This window comes from Aotus nancymaae, unplaced genomic scaffold (genome assembly GCF_030222135.1).
Source record: "Aotus nancymaae isolate 86718 unplaced genomic scaffold, 86718_ANA_hifiasm-v0.15.2.pri h1tg000002l, whole genome shotgun sequence".
Lineage (NCBI taxonomy): Eukaryota > Metazoa > Chordata > Mammalia > Primates > Aotidae > Aotus > Aotus nancymaae.
The window spans coordinates 57552799-57578985 of record NW_026988413.1 but is presented as its reverse complement, the minus strand read 5'-3'; the positions used below and the strand labels follow the sequence as shown (position 1 = coordinate 57578985).

The 26187-nt window shown below is 37.4% G+C and overlaps 1 protein-coding gene and 1 pseudogene across 6 annotated transcripts in view; both read left to right on the top strand.

The window, feature by feature from the left end:
- Window positions 1-26187, top strand: part of MAGI2 (membrane associated guanylate kinase, WW and PDZ domain containing 2) — a 1459815-nt gene that overhangs the window by 141013 nt on the left and 1292615 nt on the right. The gene's annotated exons all lie outside the window — the stretch shown is intronic.
- LOC135274249 (uncharacterized) lies at window positions 13360-14563 on the top strand (annotated as a pseudogene).

Here is a 26187-nt window from a genome sequence, read left to right as displayed (position 1 = left end):
TAATTCAGTAGATCTGGAGTAGGGCCCCCCACAGTTGTATTTCTGCAAGTTCCTAGGTGATGCTAATGATGCTGGACCATCATTAGTTTGAGAACTAGTTGTATAATCAATTGAACTTCTGCTTTTTCATATACAGAGAAAGAGATAATTATAACTATATAGAAATTACATGCCACCCAAACTGTGTTTTGGAAGATTGAAGCACAAAAAGAGAAGAAAACTAAGCTATTTCTATTCAAAAAGAAAAATGTTAACTCTGGCCAAATATTAATACCAATTCTAAGATCACTCTCAGCCTAGGCTCTCTGTTTGCATTACCTTTTAATATTTCTTAAATAAATATTTATTGAGCACTTATGCAATAAGTGCTCAGAGAAAAAGAAATTACTCCAGTCTCTGTGGAGCTGAATTTGCATTTGATGTTATTTTGCTTTAATATACTTACTATGTCTTCAATTTTATTGCATGTTTCTTTTGATCCCTATGCTTACTTCACTAAAATTCTTCTTTTCTTCCTAATCTTAGTGCATAATTGGTAGCTATAAATATTTTCCCATTTGTCTGCTTCTGTGTCAGAGGCTGAAGAGGGTGGCAAAGATGGTTCTGACCATTGATAGCACTAAGGTTGGGCCACTGATAACCATAGGTCTTTGAACAGGAAGATATTCTTGATATTACAAGAAAAATAAGTATGACATTTAGTGAAATTAAATTATGGAAACTAAAACTGCATGTACCCAGGAAAAACAGTATTCAAGTTTATTGTTTTAATTTGCATCTATTTGATTATTAATAATGCAGAAGCTCTATCTTACCCATCGTGTTGGCAAAATTTTCTTGTGGTCAATTTAGAGAAATTGAAATAAAGATGTGCAAGGTAGTTACACACTGATATTTTTGACATTATTGGTTTAAATAAACTATTTTGAAAATGTAGTTGAAACATCTCAGAGGAGGGACGGTTAAATTAATTGTGGTATATGTTAGAATTTTCATACCATTTAATTATTGAAATTGTAATTTATAAGGTAATTTAAAGATATAAGTAAATATTTGATACAAGTGAAAAAATACCAAACTCAAAACTTTTCTTCAACTTTCTAAATCTAAGCATACAGAAGAAAATGCTTGGAAAGAAATATATCAAATATTAACAGTGGATTTTTCTGCATTGTAAGTTATTTCTTTATCTTTGCATTTGACTGTGTTCTACAAATTCCATCTAAAGAGTGTGTTGTGTTTATTATATCACAAAAAGGTGTGTGTGTGTATGTGTGTGTGTGTGTGTGAGAGAGAGAGAGAGAGACATTACCCTTATAGTATCCCTTTAGGCAGCATATGAGGACACTCTGAATTCAGAACTCTAAGTGCAAATGACAGTTGTGGTTTGGCTTGTATCATTGTGTAACCATAATCCTGCCATTATTTCATTTTGTGATTCATATAACTGTTAGTGTTCCTGAACAGGTTAGACCTTATTCTTATGTGTCAGGATTTCCCTTTATCATGTAAAGAGAGAAGAAAGAATCGGAGGGGAACCTGGGTGTCCTGAGCAATCTCACCATCTCCTCTCGGAAGCTTATCACCTTCTCTGTCTATAAGTATTTCTCACAAATGTGGTCTTTGAGAAAATATTTCTAAGAGTCTGCATGCTACTCATATTCTTATCCATGACCAAATCCACAGAATAATACTATCAAACACATGTATGGCATTTACCATACATGACCAGGAGCTGTCCAAATGTTAATTGTCACTACTATCTTTGGAGGTAGGTACCGGAAAATTGAGACCTGCGGGTGATCAGCAGTTTACTCCAGGCCACACAGTTGAGAAGAGCTGAAAGTAAGATTCAAACCCACCTGGCTTGGCTCCAGAGTCTGTACTGCTTCTTAACATCATGTCAAGTAATTTTCCTTTTATAGTTCTACTTTACCTGCCTCAGACTTCTGAATATGTGAAAAGACCCAGAACTCATGATTGTGGTTTTAGAGTGAAAACATGTTCTTTCATCTCCTATAAGAAGTTTGATGCCTGAATATAAATCTATTGAACTCTGTGAATTGTTAAGATCCTAGTACTCACCGTCGTCATACCTAAATGAGGACTTTGGTGCATGGGGGAGTTGCCATTCTCATCTTGAACATCTGTCCCAGCAGCTAAAATCCCAGCTGCACCATTTCATTATTGGTTGTGCTAAGATGTCGGGAGAGATTTTGCTTTTAAAAGTGGCCCGTACCTTTCAGTAATTAAAAGAAAACAGGGTGCATAATATCTGAAAAATGTACCACTGGCACTGAACTCAATTTGCTTTGAATGACTAATATTTTTACAAAGAGGTTTCCAAGGCATATTATTGCTACAACATAATTTATGCTTTTGGGAGTATACCTTTCTTATGTCTTCTTAAAAACTCTTTTCTTCCCTTATGAGATAGCACATAGCAATTAACGAAGTTTTAAAACATCAAAATATAGGCTCCTTCACGCAGTTTTTCGTACACAGTTTCAACCCGAGGGAGGGAAAGCCTAGAATAAAAGCTATTAATATAATAGTAGAACTTGAGCTAAGTGAACAATCCTAATGTGGTAGTCTGGTTCTTTTCTTAAGAAGCCAGCATGGTTATAAACAGTGATAATAATTTGAAAACCTGTAGAACTAACCATGCAAGCCTCATATTTTAAAAATCTAGAAGCTGCGCTTTAATAATTTGAGATCCATAGTTCTTTCTGATACTTTGTTCACCAACTTTGAAGGAAAGGCACCACTTGGTTTCACAGTGTAATAAATGTTTTGTATTTATTTTCCAAGTGTGTGTATGTGTGTGTGAGTGTTTCTGTGTGTTTGTACATTTCTTTTTTTTTTTTTTTTTTTGAGACCAAGTCTTGCTCTGTAGCCAGGCTGGAGTGCAGTGGTGCGATCCCAAGTGCAGTGACACGATCATGGCTCACCGCAACCTCTGACTCCCTCGTTCAAGCAATTCTCCTGCCTCAGCCTCCCAAGTAGCTGGGACTATAGGTACGCACCACCATGCCCAGCTAATTTTTGTATTTTTAGTAGAAACGAGGTTTCACCACATTGGCCAGGACGGTCTCGATTTCTTGGCCTTGTGATCTGCCCGCCTCGGCCTCCCAAAGTGCTGGGATTACAGGTGTGAACCACCGCACCTGGCCTGGACATTTCTTATTCAATGCTTATTTAGGGTGATTCACAATTGGAGAAAATAGCAGTTTGGGGAGATGGTCAAATGTTCACATGAGTTGACGTGCAGAACCCCCCATTCCCAGCACTCAGTGAGGTTAAATATCATGTTGTAGAGTTTTGACAATAATGATGATAGTGATATTGGTTGTAGTATCAATCAGCTAGCTTTTATCTCAAACAGAGACTTTAATGGCCTTTAAAAATAATGCCTTCCTATGAATATTGCCTTCCTTGTGAATGCATGGTTGGAAGGTTCCCATTTTATACACATAGAAACAAATGAAACTACTGTTCCATTTATGTATGTATCTGCTTTCTCCCCTTCAAATATGGACAATTTGAAAGCAACAGTTAACTCTTTTTTATATCTATCCCTCATGCTTTGCGCAGTAACTGATACATCTGTTGGTTTTATCATAAAAGTCTGTTAGGATTTGGGAAATACTAACAAAAGTAGGGCTGGTTTCCTAGGCCTGGCATCTGTAAAAACTTGCTTCTCCACACTTTCTATAAAAATTTCAGAAACTCTCAAGAAGGACATTCTAGGCATGAGCATGAGCACAGGGAGGGTTAAGATAACACACAATTTATGTTTAGGGACTGGTAAGATGGTGGGAGTGGAGGGCTAGGTGCTGGCCAACAGTGGCATGCTGAAGTCTGTGTTGTGGAAAGGATGGTCAAGGATGATGGATGGATAGCATCCTGCTAGAAGTTACTGGAGGTAAGGAGACTGGTTAGCATCTGAAGTTGCAGAAGATTCCCAGAATGTATGTATGTTTTATAATTAGGAAAGGAAAATAAGAGTAAGAATATATTTAGTTATTTGTCTCTCATCTTACAGACCAAGCTACATCTTAGATATAAGGAAATATTTAAGAGGTTATGATGGAAATAGAGTGTGAATGTGGGAAGAGTTGAAAATGCAAATTCTCCTGTTTTATGAGAGTTATATGGAGTGAAATTTCTTGTGTTTGTTTCTTTGTATACTGAAAGGCATTTTGTTGTACTCTGAAGGACTAGTAGACTTGTAACCTGAAGATACTAAGGTTTTCAATGCCTTTTTAAAAAATGAAGATCACTGCTTTGTAAAGTTGACCTCCTGAAAACTATATTTATATAGTCATAGATGGATAGATAGATATGTTGTGTATATATACATGTACACACACACATAAATTAAAACATTTAATGTAAGACCTAGGTTTTATTGAACGCTCAATACATGCTAGGGACAGACCTTTACCTAGTGCTAGCTCCAGCAGCACATACACTAAAATTTGAACAATACAGAGATTAGCATGGCCATTGTAATTAAATAAAAATAGCAAAGTAATAAAATTTTGAAAAAGATCTTTACATGTATTATTTCATTTAGCACTATAAAATAGGTACTATTATCTCCTTTTTAAATATGAAATAATAATAATAGTGCTTTGCTGTAAGAGGATTTGCCCTAAATCACATACTTGAGGAATTAAAGGAGCCAGAATCTAATCTCAAGTATCAGAGTCCAGATACTTTGTCTCTAGCTTCCCAGGAGCATCCCCAGGAGTTTAAAACTAATCCACCTGGCAGAGTTAAGCAGAGTCCTCTTCACTGAGGGAAGGCTTAGGTCTACCCCAGGTATCCTCTTGTCATCCATCACATGTGCTCCATTAGAAAACAAGGCTCCCACATACACCTTCAGGCTGTGTGGTCATTCATCATTTCTCACCTGAAACTACCAATTGGCTTTTGAGTGTCCTTGCTTCCATCTTACCCACTTCTAACCCCTTTTTCCTACTCTAGCCTGTGTGAGTTTTCTAAAATGCAAACCTTGTGTTAATTTCCCATTTAAATCCTTCAGGAGCACTCCATTTCTTTCTGAATATTGTAATTTCTGTCATGTGGCTCATAAACTCCTCTCTGGAGTCAACTTCGCCACCTCTGTCTCCTTTCTTTACACTCTCACCCTCCACAGCTGGTCTCTCCAGATCCACATGCATTCCAGCTGGGCTTCACGCCCACTGCCAGCCCTAACTAGAACACTCTCCCCTCGCCTCTCACATCAAACTGCTCACGCTTCTAAGTGCCTTCTGTAGGACATTGCTTCTGAAGTCTCAAATTTGGGTTATTTCCCCTAGATATTCTAGTAGCATTTTCTACCTCCTTGTCATAGAACATCAGTAATCTGAATGTCTGATTACTTGGACTGTAAGTTCATTGAGGAAAGAGGAGGATGCGATCATATTCTTCATACTTGTGTCCTCAGTACTTGGTATATGATAGGAGCTCAAAATTGCTGTTGTGTAAATGAACAAAGGAAGACATCATTTAAAAGCTAATTGGGGCCAGGCATAGTGGCTCAATCCCAGCATTTTGGGAGGCTGAGGTGGGAGAATTGCTTGACCCCAAGAGTTTGAGACTAGCCTGGACAACATAGTGAGACCTTGTCACTACAAAAATTAAAAATAAGTTGAGGAGTAGTGGTGTGTGCCTGTAGTTCCAGCTACTCGGGAAGCTGAGGTGGGAGGATCACTTGAGCCCAGGAGGTTGAAGCTGTAGCCTGAAGTGATCACTGCACTCCAGCCTGGGGAAAAAACTGACTGGTAACACTTAAAGCACAATTTTAAGAGTTCAACAAATATAAAGTCATTTTATCCACATAGAACTAATTTTTTTTTTTTCGAAAGAGAGAGATTGAGTCTCACTCTCTCACCCAGAATGACAGTGGCATGATCTCGGCTCACTCCAACTTCCACCTCCCAGTTCAAGCGATTCTCGTACCTCAGTCTGCTGAGTAACTGAGACTACAGGCATGCACAACCACGGTCCAGCTAATTTTTGTATTTTTAGTAGAGACGGGTTTTACCATGTTGGCCAGACTGGTCTCAAACTCCTGACCTCAGGTGATCTGCCCACCTCGGCCTCCCAAAGTGCTAAGATTACAGGCATGAGCCATTGTGCCCAGCCCTGAATTTTTTTTTTTTTTTTTTTTTACTATTATGTTCAATCTGATGGGACACTTGCCTCACAGAGAGTTTAAATATCTTCCCCAAGATCACACAATGGCAACAGTTGTATTTGGACCTAGATAGTCTGGCTTCAGAGTCTGGACTCTTAACTTCTGCTACACTGGCTTTCTGAAGATTTAAGGTCAATAAATCAATGTTTATAGGTGACTGGTGGCACTTCAGGGCATTGACAAGACAGAAAACATGGAAGCTGGTTTTTGCTCTTGTCTCTATAGCTGACAACTATGTGATTCTTGTGATCTCTCTGTACCTTACTTTAATTATTTTCAAAATTGGAAAACTGTAGACTGAGTGATCTCAAAGGTCCTTGTTCTCTAAATGAGGGTGATTTGAACCAGTTACTTGTTTATACTGCTATGAAGAAGGTAATATATTGAAAAAAAAATTACTAAATGACTATGAGCTAAAATAGGTACTCTAGGTCCCCTCTGCAGATGTCTTCAGGCTTTTATTGCCACTATTTGGAAAGTTCATAATCTCATCCCATTACTCTCTCATCAAGGAATTGCATTTGAGTAAGGCTGTGAGACTCAATAACCACATCAGAGCCACTTAAAGATTAAAGTCAGTCTCCACTGATAATTGGACACACGATTTTCAACAAGAGTAACTTAAATGAGAAATGTAGGTCATTGCCTAGTCCAGTGGCTAGCACGTAGTAGGCATTCCAGTGGCTAGCACATAGTAGGCATTCAGCAAATATGAGCTCTGTAGTTCATTCTTACAGATTTTATTTTTCCTGTGAGTTTTCAGTTATATCACCCTTTCCTAGTCTCTAACAACACTTATTGAAAAAGGACAACTAATAAGCATTCTAGCTAATTTGGTACATGTTCCTATTATATAATCACCATGGTACCCAAGCTCTTAACTGAAAGCCAACAAATTGATAGAAAGAAAGATTTCCATTCTCTCACAGAAGGTGTTCTGTTATGGAAGCACTGCCTTTTTGTTCTATTTTATCTTTTGTCAGTAGACACTACTTTCCAGTGTGTTTCATGGGAACGTTAATGTGTGATTGGATCTACTTGAGGATATCAGCACGTTTTATTAAATATCAGACAACCTCATCTTTTACTTTTGAGGAACACGGATATATGGCTATGTCTAAAGAGTGAATATTAAATTATGTCAAAGCATTAAAAAAAGTTAATAAATGTACATGTCACATTTCTTTTTGTAATTTTCTTTGAATGACCAATGCCCTGGTGGTCAAGAATTGAAAGTAGGTTCTTGCTATGAAATGAAAAATGAGTGAAATTTAAATGTATCTGGTAAATTAGAAATCCATTTTCATTTATTAACAGTATTAAGTATTTAAATGAATATAGAACATCTCACTTATTACAAATAAATGAACAGCTTTAGTAATGCAAATGTAAAAAGGACCACAGTACTGCATGTTGTTATCCAAATTATGTCCATCTAATGACGGAAATTCAATAATGACTCCCAGTGAATAGACCCTCAGCAGTTGGTAATCTGCCCACAGTATACAATTCTGAACAGGTTACGTGTGTGGTATTTTAGTCCTTCTCCTAGCGTGTTTCAAAGCAGGTTTTGTTATAAGAACTTTGAAAGCCACAGGAAAGAATTTTTAGTGGGCTTTCTTCAATTTTGAAAAGCCTCAGGTCTGTAGTAACTTATTATTTGAATCCGGCAGTAACTTTGGCTTTGATGTGCATAGTTCCCTATTTTGTGATGTGTAAGAAGTCGTCAACATATGGATATGTGATATTTGCCCTGCCACATTTGAAATTTTAAAAAATAAAGAATGAATAAAGCAAAAGATCCAAGGCAGCTTCCAAAATATCTATGCAAAAATTGCTTCTATTTTAAAACAGGCATTATCTCCATCTATTATTCTACAACCTAAGTTGTTTTTATGTCACCTGAAAGAATTGATTATTGAAGTCTCTCAAGAATTACTTAAAACATATATATGGTTGTAGACATAACTATGATAAATTGATCACACAAGAAATCTAAAATGCAAATTTCAACACCGTATAAAACGTCTTTTAAACATTCATATGTTACACCTGTGAAAGGCAAATTGAAGAAATATTCATACTAGAGAAAATTCTCTTAAAACCTCTGATTGTAGAAAATTACTTTAATAATTCTACGTGGATTTTTAATATGTTGCTTTCCTTGTGATTTTGATTTTAGAATTGTTCTCAAATATTGCTAGATTCCATGTATTTTATTAAAAATATAGCAATTATATGTATACTTTATGTGTGTGTTATTTGTATATCAAGGATTTTTATATATATGAGAAATCATAGTACTATAAAGTAACTTTTTTTACTCTCTAAAGCAACAAGAGATACAGATTTATTAAATCATTACTGGGATTGTGATCTGATAATCATTTAGAATATGTAACAGTCAGCACCAGGAATGTCCAGGACATACCACTGAATTTCCTCAGTAGCACAAAGAAGGAAAAACACCAATCAATTCTGTTACTTAACTTACGCATTTGAAAATACAATCAAGTAGTCAGTCATGCCCTTTGCAAAGTACACAACTGACCATAACACTAACAAATACCACTTGAGACTAAATTTTAGGTGTTGAAAACATTGTGATTATGAATCCTCCTGGGAAATATGGGTCAATCATATCTATCTGCTTAAAACTGGCACCTCTGGGTTTCAGGAAACAGTTTGTGATATGTGTACCAGTTAGACTTAGATGTGACTTCATTTGACAAGAAGAGTAAAATAAAATTAGTTTTAAGGTGGTAGAAGTTTATTTCTTCCTAACAAAAGGATTCATAAGTAGGCTGTATAGGGCTCCTATGACCACTTAACAATGTTGTCATGGCTCACATTTTCTGCTCTGTCATTCTTAGCTTGGGCTTGCCAAATTCAAACGTCTAGATGATGATTAGAGTTCTACCTGTTGTGTCAACATTCAACGCTGTGCTAGCTGTCTTCTTTTAAGAATTTCCCATAGGTGGCTGGGTGTGGTGGTTCACACCTGTAATCCCAGCACAATGGGAGGCCAAGGCCAGCAGATCACAAGGTCAAGAGTTCAAAACCAGCCTGACCAAAATGGTGAAACCCCATCTGTACTAAAAATACAAAAATTAGCCGAGTGTCGTGGCATGTGCTTGTAATCCTGGCTACTCAGGAGGCTGAGGCAGGAGAATTGCATGAACCCGGGAGGCAGAGGTTGCAGTGAGCCGAGAAGGTGACACTGCACTCCAGCCTAGGCAACAGAGTGAGACTCCATCTCTAAAAGAAAAAAAAAAGGAAAAAAAATTTCCCATAGGCATATACATACTTCTGCTTAAATGTGATTGGCCAGACTTAGTTACATGACGATAGCCAACAATGAAGGTTAGGCTGGGCGCCTCTTAGCAGAACACGTTGTCCAGGATTTTGTTACTAAAGAAGTAAAACTGGACATTGAAAGACAATTAGCATGAAAAGCAAGTATCTGAAACACAGTTGTGTCATAGAAATTAAAGGATGTTTATTGCATTACAACTACACTACATTCACTCAAGCATTTGTATGTGTTAGTGTCTTCTTTCTAGGCAACTTTTTTAGTCAGAATGTGAATGAAGGAGAAATGGTGGCAGCCATCCCAAACTTACCTGCCTGTGAAGTGAGGGTAGACAGTCAAAAGCAGGAAAGTCAGGAAAGAACATTGAATAAATGTTCTGAAGTTAGCCTCAGAAATCAGAGATGGACTGTAGACACTGGGATAGCAATAAACTCAGATCTGGCTTTAAGAACCCTTTCATATAGTACATCTGAGATACAGTGGCAAAAAGGAGTGAGGTTGTGAATAGCAGCTCCCAAGCAAAAAAAAAAAAAAAATCTATTTAATGCATATTTATAATGCAAATACTTAATGGGCTATGGGGAAATGAGGATGGCCCAGCTCTTTTACTGTAATTCATATAGAGAGAGTGTACCCCATGAGCAGCAGTAGTGCTTGAATTGATGGTAAGTCAAATTAAAGATGGAAGGAAAACTTACTGGAAAAAGAGGAAAACTATAGCAAATTTGTTTAATTATTTTTATCAACATCATGTGAAAAATGGTCTTTGTTTCCTGTGCAAAAGGACACATTGTAGTAAAGGAGTCTGCAAACTAATACATACTGCAACAGAGTCCATAAATACTCTGGTGTATTTGTTTTCTTCACTCTGCAGTTTTTAACACATGCCTAATATATTGTGTCAGAGTACAAATTTGATAAGTATAGTTATTCAGAATTTATTGTTGCATTCCTTGGATGGTAGTATTGCTGAGAGTAGTCAAACTGACAGTTAGAAAATATGGAATTCAAAAGGATGGCCATTATTTTACTTTGAAATAGATGCAATTCCACAAAAGCCATTTTATTCCATTTATCAATCAACTTACATTGTATTTTGTATGGCTTTCCTTTTCTTAATTTTTTCAATTTACTTAATGAGACAAATAAATTATAACCCACTTGGCCAGCACCTTTTTTTTTTTTTAAGAAAATAAGTGTTTTCTCAACCTACTGATGATCAGTACAAAGTGGTATGTGTTGTGGTGTTGAAGTTTTGTAAATGATACTTTAAATATTTATCCAAATGAACTTTTGGCACCTGAACATATAGAGGTGATTTTATGATGAAGGTCTGGAGGGCATTTGATTTTGTTTTCCTTAATGTATAGATGATGGGTGAAGTTTAGCAATCCCAGAGAAGAGAAGAGCAAAAAGAAGGTGGCTGTGGGCTACAGCTGCTGTGTAAGAGAGGAAGAGCCTACCTGGAGTCGTGGAGAAGGACTGCATTCACAGAAAAACTCACAGGGAAGAGTTTTGAGGCAGAGGGAGTGATCAGTACTGGTCAAAGAGCAGCACAGAGGTTAAGTGAAGCAAAAACTGGAGAATTAGGAAGCCAGGAGAAAATATGTCATCTTAACTGAACTGACATGCTGCTGGCTGAAACCAGGCATGTTCCAGTAAGTAACCAAATGCAAAGAAGTATGAGTCATAGAATACACAGGACTCCCCAAGAAGCCTTCATGGCAAGGGAAGGAAATGAGGCAGTACTGGGTCTATTAAGGCTGATATACGCCTGTGCTGTGCAGTATGACAGCCAGTGGCCATAGAGCTATTGAGCACTTCAAATGGAGCTTCTGTGAATTGGGCTTTGAGTGTAACGTTTATACTGGATTTCAAAGACTCAGCATGAAAAAATAGAATGTAAAGAATCTCATTGAAATTTGCATACTGATTATATCTTGAAATGATTATTTTGATATATCTGATGAAATATAAGGTATTATTAATATTAACTTCACCTGTATCTTTTTATTTTATAATATGGTTACTAAGATTTTTACAAAATGTATCTATGGCTTGCATTTGTGGTTCAGTATATTCTGTTGGACAGTCAGTGCAGTCTATTCTCTGACTTCAATTTGCCATCTCAATTTTTATCAATAACATATGAGGGGAAATCAGAAGCCTTTCTAAAAACTACAATTTTTTCCTACATTAACTTAGAAATGTTTGTTATAATAGAAAGAACAAGGGCTCCTGGATCCAGCTCTGCTTCGAAATAGCTACATGGCCCTGGGAAAGTTATTTAACTTCTGTGAGCCTTGATTTCCTCATCCATAAAATGAGAATCATAATACTCACCACACGAGATAATTGTGAGGATTAAATGTGAATATAAAGGACTTTGCAGAGTGCCTGCCACATAATTTGCACTTAATAAATGTTAGTTACCTTCTTTCCTTGCTGTGTGACCCATAATTCTGTTAAAAGAGACAGAATTGGTCTGATACAACGTAAGTCTCAAAATTAGAAGAGGATGGAGGGACAGGATAAGAACACGAATCAAGGTCATTGACCTTCTGAATAAGAAAATCGAAATCTTCTCAAGACTAAAAACAACTGACCCAACAGCTTCTTTGGAAGGACAAAGCAAGAACTTTACTTCAAATATAGAAATACATACATATATGTGTACTTATAAGCATATATATACATGCATGCATACACACGTGCATATATATGTGTGTGTGTGTGTATATATAAAATAATATTCCTCAGTGGGCCACATGAAACTGTGCATATGAAACGATTTTATAAACTAGAATATACTATTTAAATATTAATTCTGGTGTTGTTATTCCTATTCTATAAAATATTTATTTGAAGGTGACAAATGGAGAAAAACAAAGAGTAACTTGGAGTGGGAGGTGGTGGTGGTGGAAATTAAAGGTTGAAATGATGATGAAAAAAGAGAAAGACATTGAAAAGATGGAAAGAATTTGCCAAAAGTCAAACTAGGAAACATACATCGAGCTACCATAGGCTGCCCACAATTTTCTTCCTTCTCAGCCTTGAGCTGTCCTTCTATCCTCTTCTAATTTTGAGGCTTATGCTATATTCACATTTAATCCTCACAATTACCCTGTGTAGTGAGTATTATGATTCTCATTTTATGGATGAGGAAATCAAGGCTCACAGAAGTTAAATAACTTGCCCAGGGCCATGTAGCAATTTAGTAGCTTCTCAGCCTTGACCTGCCTCCTACATTCGAATGGTCCAGCTTAGCTCCCTTTTTAGAATATCTAATACCTATCTTTTGCCTGTAGCAGAAATCACAGTTCCCTGTCAGATTTCAACTTTGTCTCCTCATCTCATGTCTCCACCCAGCCTTGACTCCTTTCCTGTTTCCTTTTCTTTGCCTCTCTCTGCTTTTGCCCAGAACTACTAGACTTCATGCTCTACCACCATTAACAATATCTTCCTTCCCTCTCCCAGCCTCAACACATTCATCTGGGCATCCCACTTATACTTAAAAGCTGCCGCAAATTAAGAAACAGATACAAGGATTTATGATACAGCTGTGGTATGTTGTCATTTCATCTGAACTTAGAAACATGCATCCGAATTTTACCCACTGAATTATCTAACATTGAATATCTACTGGTGGAAATAGGGTGGATCAGACTATTCCTTTAAAAAAATGAATTCAGTTGGGTGCAGTGGCTCACACCTGCAATCCTAGCACTTTGGGAGGCCGAGGCAGGTGGATCACCTGAGGTCAAGAGTTCAAGACCAGCCTGGACAATGTAGTGAAATCCCATCTCTACTAAAAATACACACGCGCGCACAAACACACACACACACACACACAAATTAGCTGAGCATGGTGGCACATGCCTGTAATCCCAGCGACTTGGGAGGCTGTGGCAGGAGAATTGCTTGAACCCAGGAGGCGGAGGTTGGAGTGAGCTGAGATCATGCTACTGCACTCCAGCCTCGAAAATAGATTCCGCCTAAAAAAAAAAAAAAAAAAATCTAGTTTATACTACTATTACGAACAAAGTTGAGTTTTTAAAATGATGTGCTTAGAGTTGCAAATGTGAAGAATTTTGTATCACTTAGTAAACTTTGCATTGCATGTGATAGAAAATCCAACTCAAATCAGCCTAAACAATAAAAGTGATGAATTAGGTCACACAAGACAGCAGTCCAGGGATTGGTTAGGCTTTGTTCAAGGTTCTAGTGATAAAATTAGAGCCCAGTTTCTTCGTGTACATTTCATTTCTTTATCTGGGTTTCATTTTGAGGTACTTCTCTCTACCTGGCTCCAGAATTCTACCAAGAGGTCTCAGGGCTAAAACTTTTCTAACTGGAGTGCATAAAAGAACAGCAAAGTTTTCTTTTTATATATCCCAGTAAAAATCACAGTATATCTTACGTATTTTGATTGGTCACATGTATAGCTTTATACTTCTCACTGTATTCAGGAAAATGATCCAGGTTGGTTGACTTAGAACTGTCTCATCAGACTGAGGACCAGGAGTGTGAGAAAAATTGATCCTCAGGAGAAAGATTGAAATGCATGTAGGCAGGGAAGAGTAATGTTTCTTAAGAAATAAGAAACAACAGTCAAAATCCATTAAAATCCCTCTCAAGGATAATATTCCATGACTCCAGAGGACTTAATGAATGTGACATGTATAGAGTTCTGATAAGCAGTTTGAATTATATGGGTCAGAGAAATTTCCAGATCATAGGACTTCTCTTTAAAGTGGAATAAATAGGCCAGGCACGGTGGCTCACACCCATAATCCCAGCAGTTTGAGAGGTCGAGGCGAGTGGATCACTTGAGGTCAAAAGTTTGAGACCAGCCTGACCAATATGGTGAAACCCTGTCTTCACAAAAAATACAAAAATTAGCAGGGTGTGGTGGAACATTCCTATAGTTTTAGCTACTCAGAAGGCTGAGGCGGGAGAATCGCTTGAACCCAGGAGGTGAAGGTTGCAGTGAGCAAAGATCGGGCCACTGCACTCCAGCATGGTGACAGAGTGAGACTCTGTCTCACACACACACACAAAGTAAATTAAATAATGTAAGTAATGTGTCTAATTTGTCTAGCACAATAAGTAGAACAAAGTATGAACTTATCTTATTAGTAGGTTGATTTAAAGAACTTCAAAAATAAAATTTAAGCTAACAGTTCTCTTAACAAGGGCTTTTGTAAACAAACAAATAGAATTGGCTCTCCTTACTATCTTTATCCTGGTTTTTTATAATCTTTTGTATCTTATTTGAGTTTAAGTTGGTCTAAATTATTCCAACAATTTAGACGACAGTGCCAAAATTTAATCAATTGTACCATATGTAGTTGGAAATTAGTCATTCAATTTAATTCACTTCTTCTTTCTCTCAGAGAGAGAAAGAAAGAGAGTGAGGGAGGGAGAGAGGGAGGGAAAAGAGAGAGATTGAGACAGAAAGAAAGAGGAAGAGTTCTATTTATCAAGCACTCTACTAGATATTAGACATACAGCTGTGAACAAGAGAGAAGGCCCGCAGATATGGACCCAGCTCTAATTTTGTTAAAACAGATTTCAGAAATCTAATTACAATTGGAGTTGATGTTTCAGAAAATAAAGTTTGCCTACTTCTTGTGTATTTTTTTTCATTACCACAGCAAGCTTACAAAGGCTTACAAAAAATAATAATTTTAGTAGTAGCATGCTTGTGTCCTGATAAGCCCCAAATATATTCTGTGAGCCACATAGTTTTACTTAAAACAATCTTTAAAGTAGAGAGAAAGGAAAAGAGGAAGTTTATAATTAAATTTTCTCTTACATGTTTAAAATGTATTATGTAGAAAATATTCCATGTAATAAAAAAAATTGACTTCCCCAAACCTCTCCCAAGATATTTAGAAATGTACCTTTACAAAGGACTAGTAGTGTTGCATTCAAGCTAAAGGGAAGAAGGCAGAGGGTGGAGGTGGGAGGGCGCCTGCATGGGGCAGCTGCGTCTTTGTTGTTACTGCACCATCAGCTGCCATTCCACCTTCTGATACGAACTAGCTAAGATTTTTATCCAGATTCAAGGAGATCCCAATACTTACATTTTGACAGTGCTCTTCATGCCATTCGCTCATCTTCCAAGAACTATTTTCTGTGCACACTTTTTGCCAAGCACTTCTCTAGAGCACAGTAGTTAATAAGTGAGACAAAAATTTAGGAACTTCGTATTTGGAGAGAGACAGGGTAATTACAGACAACAAGCAAGATGAATAAGTAAATTCTATGTTATTAGTTAAGAATTCAAAGCCAAAAAATGAGAGGCGGAAGTTGGAGTGTGTTGGCCAGGTTATGTTGCAGTATTAGATAGAATACACAAGCAAAACTGATTGAAGGGTGACATGTGAGTAAAGATGGAAAATCAGTAAGTGGGCAAGTAATAGAATTTTACGGGAGGAGCATTTCATGTAGAACAACACTAGCAAAGATCATGACTTGGGAATTCTGGAATAGCATGGAGGCCAGTGTGGTTGGTTGGAGTCTACTGAGACAAAGAATTGGAAGGAAGGCGATCAAGAAGTAATGGGTGGGTGGGGAGATCATCTAGAACTTGCCATGACCTGTCTTGTCTTAACTTGTGTCCTGACATGACATGACTCGAATTTGTCTCAGCTTGGATTGATTGACATGCCTCGACTTCATTATACATAGCTTGACTTGAATTTACTTGACATAATTTTCCACTGAAGGGCATTACAAAGGTTTAACTTTTGCTCTGAATGAGATGAGGATTTTAGGGTTTTGAACAGAAGAGTGACTTGACCTTAATGTGAATTAAATAGAATCACTGTGGCTGCCTTGTGAGAAAAATAGGAGAGGTTTATACTGGAATGTTAGCAATAGAGGCAATAAGAGATGATATTCTGGATATACAAATTTTAAAAATAGAGACGAAGGATTTGCTAATGGACCAGATATGAGATACGACAACAAGAGAGAAGGCAAGAATGACTTCAAGATTTTTTGTCTGAGCAGCTCGTGATACAGAGTTGTCTTTTACTGAGATGGGAAAGGCTGTATAAGTATACATTAGGAGAGGGGAAATGGTTACAAGTTTGTTTTGGATAATGTTAAATTTGAGGTGTTTATTGAACAGTCAAGAACTGTGGGAATATGAGTTTGACATAAATGGGAAATGGACTGGCTGGAGATTTACATTTGGGAATTATCTGCTTGTAGATAGTATGTGAAGTTATGAGAATTGATGAAATAGCCAATAAAGCAGTAAAGGGAGATAAGGGCAGGTGGTGGTGGGAGGAGAAGGAAAGGGATGGGAAGATAAGAAGCAAAGGAACCTATGGTGGAATGCTATTCTGAGGTCCTGGAAGTCAGCTGAAGGGGATATTGAATCTGGAACAGGCTTGTCCAACCCATGGCCCACAGGCCACATGCACCCTGGGACGACTTTGAATGCAGCCCAACACAAATTCATAAATTTTCCTTTTTTTTGAGATAGAGTTTTGCTCTTGTTGCCCTGGCTGGAGCGCAGTGGGGTGATCTCGGTTCACTACAACCTTTGCCTCCTGGGTTCAAGCAGTTTTCCTGCCTCAGCCTCCTGAGTGGCTGGGATCACAGGCATGCGCCACCACGCCTGGCTAATTTTTTGTTTGTTTGTTTTATTTGGTTTTAATAGGGATGGAGGTTTCTCCATTTTGGTCAGGCTAGTCTCAAACTCCTGACCTCAGGTGATCCATCTGCCTCAGCCTCCCAAAGTGTTGGGATTATAGGCGTGAGCCACCATGCCTGTTCCACAAATTAATAAATTTTCTTAAAACACCATGAGAATTTTTTGGTGATTTATTTTGAGCTCATCAGCTATTATTAGTGTTAGTGTATTTTATGTGTGGCCCAAGACAATTCTTCCAAGGTGGTCCAGGGAAGCCAAAAGATTGGACATCCCTGATCTAGAGGCATGACTTAATTCAAATGCTAATATTAGACTATGTGAGATGGGAACTGAGAATTGATGGTTGGTTTTAGCAACATAGGGGTCATTGGTGATCATTTATATAAGCAGTTTTGATGGAAAAGGAAAAATTGTAATTGGAGAGAGGCCAGGAAAATATGCAAGTAGGAAAATTGAAAATAGTGGTCAGAACAATTTGTTGGGGGTGGTTTTATTGTAAAGAGAGAAATAAAAATAGGACAAGTACCTGAAGTGGGGAGTGAAATGGAGAGGTGTGTGTGTGTGCACGTGTGTGTGTTTTAAAGTGAAGGAAATATGGGAATACATCTTCATGTAATAATGATCAGATAACAAAGAGGTAAACGTAGTACTGCTGTAGAAAGGCAAGAATATCTGGAATCTTTAGCAGATGAGAATGGGATCTGCTGGTCAATTGAAGTGATTGGTCTCAACTAGGGTCACAATTTGCTCATAGTAGTAAATTTTACTTGATATAGGGTCACAGGGACAAATGGATAGATAAATGTTCTGTGGGATGTTTGGGAATTCTTTTCTGGTTGCTTCCCTTATTCCAGTGAAATAGGAAACAAGAACACCAGCTTTATTTGCTAATGACTTCCTTCTCATCTGTTCTCTGCTTCACCAACTCCCTCTTTAATACTTACCTAATAATTTAGTTTCTTACCCTTCTGAGGCTCAAAGTTTCGTCCCCGAATTAAATACATAGGAATTTCCCAGAATATTTGTTAAAATGCAGATCCCTGGATCCCAGGCATACCAAATTATTTCCAGGTGGGAGAGTTCAGGAATTTGAACGTTTAGCAAGCTTTCCTGGTGACTCTGATGCACACTAAATTTTGAACACCCACTTCCCTTTCCCTCTTTTGGTTGCTTCAATAATAAATGTTTTATGTTCTTTCATCCCTCCATGGATTGATGTATATCTAGAATACTTTCATCTGTACTTAGTAGAGAAGTTTGTACACAAAAATGCATTTGAATATTTAACACTTATGTAGATTTTTTTTTTCTTTTTTTTTTGAGACAGAGTCTCGCTCTGTCTCCCAGGCTGGAGTGCAGTGGCATGATCTCAGCTAGCTGCAATCTCTGCCTCTCAGGTTCAAGCAGTTCTTCTACCTCAGCTTCCTGAGTAGCTGGGACTACAGACTGGTGCCACCACACCCGGCTAATTTTATATTTTTATTTTTTTTGTAGAAATAAGGTTTTACCATGTTGGCCAGGCTGGTCTTGAACTCCTGATCTCAGATCATCTGCCTGCCTTGGCCTCACAAAGTGTTGGGATTACAGGTGTGAGCCACCATGCCTGGCTCGATGTAGATATTTTTCTAATCCTAGTCTTTCCTGATTACATTTGAGAGAGACTAAAGAAACATTATCTCCATAGTGATGAACACAAGCATATGTAAGGGATTTTTTTTCTAGATACTAAACATCAAAACAATGAAAGATCTGATAAGTTAAATTTTATATCATATTTTAATCATGCTGTCACAGCAGTATGCAAACTAAATGCTTAAAGACAGATTATATCCTGTGTCTAGTGAAACTAATTTTTCACTAGAGTGTTTAGTGTTCTTCTGAACACTGTTCTCCTTCAGTGTTCTCACTCAAGTTTTCCAATAAAAGAAGTTTATGTCTCATGCTATGTATGCTGAGTCTTTAAGAAATGTTCAATAGCAGAAAATTGAATGGAATAACTCTACATATTTTAATTTAAAAGCACACCTCTAAATCCAATACATATATTTTAAATGTCACCATAGGAAATTTAAGGGAAGTGCAGCCAAAACAGAAACAAAAACAGAATCTCTAAACTGTTTCTTCCTGCAACACAAATCTTGAAAGATTTATCTATCTGTTTTGCCTTTATTCTTCTTCCATTCTACATGTTATAATCTCTGGGATAATCTAGAGTTTATGTCACACATATTGAGACTGTTAGGTAAAAGAAAATATACATTAGAATTGAATTAAGCTAGGCAGCATAGAAAAACATCTACAAAACACAAGTGATTATTACAAGAAAATTGTACTGCAAATACCACTATATATATCTTTGGGGACATAACCTTCAGTATATTTGAAGGTAGAAAAATGTAGAAGACAGAACAAAGAGGAGAGGTTAGAATGAAATAATTTTAACTGAGGCTTTGTTTTTCTTTGTCAGTGAATAATTTTGTTTTTTAATCAGGGTAAAGTTTTAAAAACTTTGAATTAATTCTGAGGTTATTAGTATTCTAGGCAATTCTCATAGATATTGTAAAGCATTTATTTCTCACTGCTGTTTCTACTCTTCTCTGATTTAATGTAACCCTTAAAAAAAAAAGAAAAGAAATGATTATTACTATACAGCTGACTTGTCTAACCTCTGAGAGTAATTCTTCACGTACTTAGTAAATGCCCAACAGAAATGAGATCAGGTAGAAATAATTCAAATTGTTCTTACTTGCTTAATAATTTCTTTAAGTCATGTTCTTTGTATTATGATTCCAGAAATATGTTTCCAAATTAGTTTAAGCAATTAGAGGTTCAGTGTTCACCTGTCTCAGTAGATATGCCCCTATTCTTTTATTTGTTTGTGGACATGAATACCTTTCTGCCAGTTGAAGAGGGAGTTGAAATTACAGCACCAGCAGGCAATTTCTTGGACAAATTAGTATTTGGGCCACTAATGTGGAGTCAGGGAAGAATGTTTATTGCACTATTGAACTCGCTCATGCTTCCATAGCCAAAGATTGCACAGGAGGCCACTGTCCTGGGAAACACTCCAAGAGAAGCTATACACCTTCTGTTTTGAGTCACTTGTCTCTGTACCGAGAACACATGTCGGTGTTCAGAGAGAAAGAGCAGAATCTATTTCATAAGAACAGTGGGAAAATTTAGCTACATGTGTTGGCAACGTCAATATTTCCATGACAATGTCTGTATGAAATATAACAGTTTGTCTATTTCCTATTAAAATCATTTCAATATTATTTTATAATGCTAAACACAATTTTTTCATGTACACAGCATTCAATAAATATACTAATACAATTTTATCTCACATGCCATCCTGAAGTGGACCCATTTTCTTTCATCTGACTCATAACCAGGTTCCAATCCCAGCTCCCCAGAGATAATGGGCATAATTTGAAAAAAACTATTTGGCCATATTTTTCTGTAGGAATGTGAGACCAAACTCAGAAATTTCTATGCCGGTTAAAGAGGGAAAGACTGAACTAGACTTACAGCCATATTTCCTTTAATACTTCAGAGTAAGGGAGTTTCTAATCTTCAATTTAAAATAAGAATATTCCAAAGTTGTTTCAATAAAATGTTTCCCCGGGTATTGACTGTCCTGATAGTTTGACACTGTAAAGAATCCCAATAGGAGGAGACTTTGGCTTTCAAATCTCTTATAATGTAATGTTCCATTCCAGCCTGCATTCTTTTAACCAGAAAGCAATATCTAGGTTAAGAATCTAGGATTTCCACTTGAACCCAGGAGTCAGAGGTTGCAGTGAGCCACCACTGCATTCCAGCCTGGGTGGCAAAGCAAGACTCTGCCTCAAAAATGATGATGGTAATAATAATAACGATAATAATAATTGGTGAATCTGTGTGAATCTGTTTTCAAACAAGGTGAAAATCAGGGTGGAGATTTAAACAGGGCTTAATCCCCCTCTGGATTAGTAATGTAAACCAAAACTGAGCCCCTCAACTGACCAAATGGGCCCCCTTCTTGGCCAATGGGATCCCAAAGAAACCTGAAAAACTGGTTTAGGCCATGATGGGAAGGGTGGTGGGAGGTCAGACAAGTCTTATTGTACCCTCCTTCCTTTGGAGTTCAGACACAACTGACCAGCATTAACATTAAAACAGAGATCTTTTTTTTAATCCCTTTTTTTTGTTTTTTTTTAGTGGAGATGGGGTTTCACCATGTTGGCCAGGCTGGACTCAAACTCCTGACCTCAGGTGATCCGCCCACCTTGGCCTCCCTAGGTGCTGAGATTACAGGTGTGAGCTGCTGTACCTAGCCAAAGCAGAGATCTTAAAACTGACAAAACAGATTCCTTGTAGCAATAAGATATCAAATTCCAATCTGATTCTGGCATAGCATCACATGACAGATAACAGGCTTGAAGGAAATCACAGTGTTTTACCCCAGCATATATTTCTTTGACATATTCTGAAATGGTCCTGCAAAGCTGTCTCTTAGGAGACAAATTTGTTTTTGGTAGAGAATCTCTTTCCCTTACTAGGTGTTTTCTAGAGAGTTTGACACCTTTTAAGGTCTGATAAGAGACACTCACCATCTATTCTCTCTGAAGCCTGCTACCTGGAGGCTTCATCTCCATGGTGAGAACCCTGGCTGCCACAACCCCCTTATTTAAACTGAAGCATTTCTTTATGCTGAATTCAACTCTTCAGGTGGGGCTTAACTCTTTCAACCAATTGCCAGTCGAAAAGTCTTTAAATCTACCTATGACCTGGAAACCCCCTACACCGCCCACCCTTGCTTGGAGACGTCCTGCCTTTCTGACTCAAACTAATGCACAACTTTCATATAGCAACTTATATCTTTACCTATAATTTCTGTCTCCCAAAAACGTATAAAACAAAGCTGTAACCCAACCACCCCGGGCACACATTCTCAGGACCTCCTGAGGCTGTGTCATGGGCCGTGGTCCTTAACCTTGGCAAAATAAATCTCTAAATTGATTGGAAAAAAAAAAACAAAAAAAGAATCTAGGATTCCAACATTTATCTTAAACTCTCATCCAGGTTCCTGATCGTATCATATGCTCGGTATTTCTTTTTACTGACAATAAAGGTAAAGAAATCCAATTATATCTACTTTTTTCTTAGATAAAAGTGACAGTGGAGGAAAGCCATTTTCCCATAGATGATGCAGGTAGGGATGGAGGAAAGGCAGACCTGTCAGACAGCTATTTTCTACCAGCCTGACACAATTTACATTCCAGGGAAAGCCTCTGGCGAAGCCTCTCACTTAATCCATATCCTAATTCTTCACCTAGACTCCTCAGTATCACTAACTCTGGAAATAACTTCTAGATCTTGCTAGCAATTAAGAAGTTCAATTATTCTATGACTCTTTTTAGAATATATCTTAAAACTGCATCCATCTGGGCCCGCTAGGTGTAACTATGATTTTACACTGCTGTTTTGAGAACAATGGCTGATAAAGCATTTGTTCAGATCACCTGGAGTAAGGCACTGCGTGGTACCACACTTCTCACTAACTCCTCAATAACTGTGCATTTTGTTCTACGGCAGATTGTAATTTCCCTGGCACTCCTGCTACTCAGTATAAGTCATTATATTTTTGTGAGATACCCTCAGAAGGCGTTTGCAGGATAAATTCATCCTGGCAGCCTCAAAATTCAAGCATAGACCAGTAGGCTCAACATTTTTCTTCATAAATCAAAGAAAAGCATTCAAAGATTTACATGGAGATTCAGTTCTGACAACAGCTTTGAATACTTCATAGAATCTCAAGTAGGTATGCACAGCAAATGCTTACAATATCCCTGAAGTGTCATAGTTCATTGTTTACATTTAGACTGACTATGGAAAGTTTGAAATCCATACTACTTCATCAGATTTAAGCAAAAATGAAAGAAAAAAATCCTGCATCATGACAAGGTAAAGTTCAACAGAGACAAATTCAAGTTGACATACTGAAGATCAAATGCTCATCTATGCAAATATTACAGAAAGAATTTGAAAGTAAAAATGTAGATCTATGGTTTGATGTCACATCAAAAAAGCAGCCAGGTACAGTGGCTCACACTGGTAATCTCAATACTTTTGAAGGACGAGGTGGAAGACTCACTTAAGCCTAAGCGTTTGAGACCAGCCTGAACAACATATGAAGACCCCTATCTCCACAAAAAAATAATAATTTTAAAAAGCCAGGTATGGTGGCATCTGCCTGTAGTCCCAGCTATTCCAGAGGCTGAAGTGAAAGGATCACTTGAGCTCAAAAGGTCAAGACTCCAGTGAGTCATGACTGTGCCACTGCACTCCAGCCTGGGAAACAGAGGAAGACACCCCCACCGTGCCTTGTCTCAAAACAACAACAACAAAGATACTACAGGAATATGTAGTTCAATTTCTTAAGCCTTCCATATGCTTCACCAAAGGAGTTTTAGCTCTTATTTGTTTACTTGTTACTTACATACTTACATAGGGTCTCATTCTGGCACCCAGGTTGGAGTGGAACGATCATATCTCACTGCAGCTTCAAACACCTGGGCTCAAGGGAGCCTCCTGTGTCAGCCTCCTGAGTAGCTGGGACTACAGGCATGTGCCACCATGCTTGGACAATTTATTTTTATTTTATTCTTATTTTTCGTAGAGACAGTCTCACTGTTTTCTCTAGGCAGGTCTGAAATTCCTGGTCAAGCAATCCTCTGCCTTGACCTCTCAAAGTGCTGGGAGTACAGGTACGAGCCACCATGACCAGCTTAGATCGCTTTTAAAATAGTTATCTTATTTGAGAGTAAAAACCAAGATATGGAAAATGCTTAAAGATCAAAATGAGATAATGAAGAGTTACCTGGTCAGATTAGTTCTAACATCAATTTAGTAATTCACATCAAAGAGATAAGAATAAACATGATGATAGAGTAAGGTATTAATACATCAGTGTTCTCCCATTGGGATCTTAATTAGTCAAATACCACTTCAAGTGTTATAACCATTATTATTTACCTCATTTAATGTGGTTAGAAACTCAACACAATCCAGAGAAGAATCAATTTTTAAAATAAGGCTTCCAATGAAGAAAACAAACAAGATCTGTTGAAGTGACTGAGCTCATACTCTGAAAATTATATACATATGTATGTATGCTTTACTATTAATACTTAAGTATAATTTTTTGAAAAATCTGCCCTACTAGGCTGACATCAGTCCCCCAAATTCTGTCTTTCAGAACTGACAGCTCTTAACCAGAGGGCCAAGGAAATGATAATATAAGATAATGTCTCTCATTTAAACCTCCATTTCTGCATTTTCTCTCTTGACATTTCCTCATCCCTATTTTCCCATGCTGATTTGCATCATCACTCCATAGTGATGGGAAAGTTGTTTGTAAGTACTCTGTGGAGTTGCAGATAACTTTCTGCATAGAGTCTGATCATGCACTAAACTTCCAATACCCAGACACATAAGCACTGTGGCCTTTCCTGGTTGATACCATTAAACAGTCCCTGATGACATGGCTCAGGTGTACAGAAGGAGTGTGACTGTTTAATGCTTTCCTTTTCAATATCATGCGGACTCTAGGATTTGGAAGTTAAGGGCTCACATTGGCTTCTCAATGTTTGCCCCACTGAGAGATGGCCATAGCACTTGAGAAGTGGAGAGGGAATTAGAGCGATGCTTCACCATAACATCTTCCTTGTTTGACATTCAGTGCTCAGCAGCAGTGTCTGGCAGTGTAAGTCTAGGTATTTGTTATTAGCCTTAGAAAACCAGAAAAGAAGAGCTGAGCTCAGACTAAATCATGAAAGGTTTCAGCTTGTCTACCTGATCACTATCCAGGGTTTATCACACTAGAATGAAGTATAAAGAGGAAAATACTATGTCTATCTGGAGTTCTTCCAAGAATATGGCCAAATTCTCTTTCTGGCAGTTTTAGGATAGCAGATTTCAACCTTGCCTCTCCCATCACCAAGGTATCTAATGTTGAAAAAGCTGTAATATGAGTAGCAATGTTCATAAATCCCCTGATTATTAATATAATACAAATACTCTATCCTGCCTCTCCTCGCTCCTACTTGGTGTATGATTTGGTGATTTGGTTATTGAATACCTTGAGTTATGTTATAATTCTCTGTAGGTAACTGCTTTAACATTTAGAAATCACACACACACACACACACAGACACACACACACCCCTCAGTTTAAAATTGGCACTTTAGAAACTCACCTGCCAGTTAATTATTGCTTAAGATCTTATTACACTATAATTTTACCACAGTTAACCTTTGGTGAGAACTGGTGGTGTCAATAAAAAGGCATGAATGGAGATTCTGTCCCTCTCTCTGCCTCCTCATCTGCCAATAAGGCCAATCTTCATGACCAATTTTGTTGACTATCATATATACAGGATATATGAGACAGACAAAAATACATATATGTACTTACATGTGTTTGTGTATTTGTTCCCTAAGACTGAAGGTGATATGATCTAGCAACACATTAACCATGTGTTTCAGCGTTATTTTAGATGAAACGCAAGACAAGCTGAACTTAGTGTCATTCCTAATTATATTAGCCCATAAACAACATAAGGTCTTATCTCCGGGCCATCAGTTCATGATGTGACATACTAGCCAGTGGTAGTTACTCGGAGTAAATATTTTACAGGAAGATTAAGTGATATGGTAAACATTGTCAGAGATCAATAATGGATTTTCGCTTATTAAATCATCTGATAACAAAATCAACAAACCAAACAAACCACCTTTAAATTCTGAGCATCACTGCTAATTTGAGCTTTAATATATATCTTCTTATGTACTAAAATTCTATCAGAAGTATGTTTTCTAGGTTTATGCTTTAAAATAAACTTAGATTAATGAAAACCCTTTGGCACAGATGATTGTTTTCTAGAAATCCTATAATGAACTAGATGATATGTAACTGGCATCGTTATTTTAATCTGTTAGATGAATATC